The sequence below is a fragment of the Puma concolor genome, chromosome C1, assembly GCF_028749965.1.
Source record: "Puma concolor isolate L17-30 chromosome C1, mPumCon1.1.hap2, whole genome shotgun sequence".
NCBI classification, from domain to species: Eukaryota; Metazoa; Chordata; class Mammalia; order Carnivora; family Felidae; genus Puma; species Puma concolor.
In genome coordinates this window covers 37,597,955-37,601,775 of record NC_141674.1, presented here as the reverse complement: position 1 = coordinate 37,601,775, position 3,821 = coordinate 37,597,955, and positions in this window count along the sequence as shown.

Genomic DNA, 3,821 nt, shown 5'->3' with positions numbered 1-3,821 from the left:
TGGTGAACCGTGAGATCATGACCTGAGCTGAAATCAAGAGTTGGACGCTTAACCAACTGAGCCACCCAGGCGCCCTTATCCTAACTTTCTACAGAAGCCATTGAAAAACTAGAGTCAGGAAGTGGTATGATAAGATCCCTGTTGTATAATAACCAGTACCTTTGTAATGCAGATGATGGACTGGAAGTGTTTTATCATTTAGGATGTTTTTGGCTTCATGTAACAGAAAACATCAACTCAAAATGATTTACGCTGGAAGGAAATATATCTATATATTTTTTCCCTCACAAGAAGGTCAGAGGCAGGCTGCAGTTAGGGCTCTGGCTCCCCTTTTCTGTAATTCTCTTGGCTCTGCTGTCCCTCGTGGGTTGGCTTCATCTTCAGCCTGGCGACAGGGCAATTACAACACCCAAACTACAACACTGAGTTCCAAGTATCCAGAAGAAGAGAGGTCGTCTCACCACCCGGGCTGTGTCTCCTCAGCTCTCATTGGCCAGAATTGGATCACCTCCCGTTCCTAAACAATCTCTGGCAAGGAAAAATAAATTACAGGTTTGATCAAGACTAATCAGACCTTACCCACTCCCAGAACTGAGGATGGGTCACTTGCCCACAAAACGGGCTGCTGCATGAGAGTAGATACAGAAAAACCGGGTTCCCTCAGGAAGGAGGAATTGGAGCCCTCAACAATGTCTGTTACAAGGGGAGAAGAGAGAAGAAGGGAAGCCCAGACTGGAGTCAATTGAACAGGGGAGCTTCTGTAAGGCACTCACCCCCTGCCTTGCATAAACCTCCCATGTGTCTCTGCCTCCCCACTTGGCTCTCAGCTCCTGAAGGGCAAAGCTTGGGACTCATACTCTTGTGGATCCAATGCCAGAGTCACCAAAGAGGGAGAGGAATGTTAGAAAAGGCAGTGTATTTCTGTAGTAGGAAGCATGGGCTCCCATCTGAGAAGTGTCCCAAGCACGGAGCAGGGACTGACACCCTGTGAAACATCATCTGGCTGGGTGCCCTGGGACAATCATCTGGACCTTCTGAAGTCTCAGTTTCTCCTTCTTCAGGATGTTCTCATTCTTTAGCAACACCCACCTCCCCCCCAAAAATATTCAATCCCTATCACTCTGGATGATCCTCAGGTTGGGGGATGAATGGGGAAGAGGAAGAAGAGGGGCAAGAGGGCAACTTGGACAGATGGAAGGACAAGTCAGCTCCAGACAGCCTATGAGATTAGGTGCATCTCATCCCAACACTGCTTTCGATGACATGTTGGCAGTTTGACAATGGTCACAGTGGGAGGTTTTACACCATGGAAATGGGCCAGTGCTACCAATCAGAACCTACTGCCACCTCCCTCCCCCAGAAAGCCAGCTGTTAAACATTCACTTGACAAGTCTCCAATGATTAGAATGATAAAGCTCAGATTAGACACAGCCCCTTTTTTGTGGCTGTCAGAAGACTCCATCGCTCTCTGCCCCTCCCCCCCAAAATAAATAAAATTAAAAATTTTGTAAAAAAAAAAAAAAGTGGGGATGGCACCTGGGTGGCTCAGTCGGTTAAGCGTCCAACTCTGGCTCAGGTCACAATCTCTCGGTTTGTGAGTTCGAGCCCCACGTCGGGCTCTGTGCTGACAGCTCAGAGCCTGGAGCCTGCGTCAGATTCTGTGTCTCCTTCTCTCTGCCCCTGCCCCGCTCACGCTTTCTCTCCCGCTCTCTTTCTCAAAAATAAATAAACATTTAAAAAAATTTTAAAAAGAAGAAGACGACCCCAGGGAGGGAGGGCCTAGAGCGTAGAGCTCTAGGGAGAGGAGGAGCAAGCATTTACCTGTTCTTTCTATGCAGCCACTTGGCTTCACCATGGAGTCCCGTGTCTATGCCCAGCACAAGGCCAGAGCCTTACAGAACACCTCTAGCACAGCAGTTCTGTGCATCGGGCCAACCCTGCACACTTTCTCCTGAGCTATAGTGCTATAGTTCATACTGTCTGACTCAGTGATTCCCCTGCTAGGAGTTCATCCAGAGGAATGTGCTGCACCATGCATGCTCAAGGGTGCTCATGACTGTCATTTGTAATACGGGAAATTGAACCTGATGTTCTACAGTAAAAAGTAGGGTCCATTCCTTGAAACATTAGGCAAACATTGAAAGACCAATTTTGAGGAATTTTTAGTGACCTGAAGAAGCGTTCATGATATGTGTTAAATACATGAAACAGGGTATGGCGTGCCTGGGTGGCTCAGTCGGTTGAGCATCCGAGAGCCCCGCATCAGGCTCTGTGCTGAGCGTGGAGCCTGCTTAAGATTGCCTCTCTCTCCCTCTGACCTTCCCCGCCCACCCCCCGCTCATGCTTTCTCTCTCTCTCTAAAAAAACAAAAACAAAACAACAACAACGACAAACCAGGGTACAGAAGTTACATGGCATGGTTCCAATGTGTATGTATATACACACATAGAAAAGGAACAGGAAGAAAATACACCAAAATATCAACAATTTTATCTTTAGGTGATGAGTCTCAGGTGATTTTTCCTTTTTTCTTTTTGAGAATTAGAAGTATGCTCATTATTCACTGAATTGTGTTTTTGAGACGGTCACTTGGCTGCGTGTGTGTGTGTGTGTGTGTGTGTGCGCATACTGCAATAAAAATCCTTTTAATTTATCCATATTTAATACACCAGAAACCAATAGCAGTGGCTGCCTCAGTGGAAGAAAACGGTGTAGTTATGGAGCAGGAGTGAGAGGGAGACTAACTCTGTGCCATTTGCATCTTTTGAACTTGGAATCACGTGAGTGTATCATCTGCTCAAATGGGTTGATTAAATTTTTAAAAAATAGACAATAAGCATGCATGAGTTATTTAACCACCAGCCATCCCCAGTTCACAGATGACGGAAGGGAGGCTCACAGAGGGGGAGGGAACTCCCCAGGGTCACTCAGCCGGAAGACAGGTCCAAGCTTCGGTGCTGTCCGGTGGTAGCCATCCCTGAGTGTGCTTGGAGATTTGAGTCTTCTAATTACTGCTTCCCTACGGATTATCACCATTTGATAGATGCAGAAACTGAACACACTCAAGTTCACACGCCTCACCCCAAATCGCCTAGAGCCCTGGCTCCGGGCTTCCCACCTGGCACCCTCCCCCACAGCCCCATCAGGCAGGTAGGCATAGTCTCCACAACAGTTGGTTAAGGCAAAGATCCTGTAGATTGCCCCTAGGAGACCCAGAGAGGGCGATCACTTACCCCAAGACCCTCAGCCAACTGTATGTCTCCCAGAGGACTAGAACCCAAGGAAGAGTCCAGAACCTCAGGCTGGGAGAAAGAAGCAGTCTCCCAGAGGCAAGAAGCAGCATCTGGAATAGTTTAAGCCTTTGGAGCAGGCGTGCAGTCATTAGTCGAGCTTTGGCATGTTTGGGGGCAATAACTGCATATTTTCTCCAGGATGCATTGTGAACCGCCTTTGCTCAGAATGTAATGAGTATGTTTCCTAGGAGGGGGGGATGTTTGCGCTCCTCCCTGGCCCGCCTGGGCTGCTCTCCTGCCGTCTGCTTGGCGTGAGGCTCCCTGCCTTCCTATTTTTAGGTGGATCCAACAACAGCCTAGCATGGGCCGCTGGATGCAGCTGCGAGCATGGCTGTCCTGGCGGGACCAAGGTCCAGTGCGGCAGCCTAGTGGAGAAAGGATCATTTGCTCCAGTGCTTTACTGTGGTCAAAAGTCACTTCTTCTCATCCCTGTTCAAAGACTCCACCCCGGGGACTTTCCAAGCTTCAAAAATGGAGGCTTAGTTACTGTTTTTTCCCCCAGAAGTTGCATGGGTGGAAAATACAAAT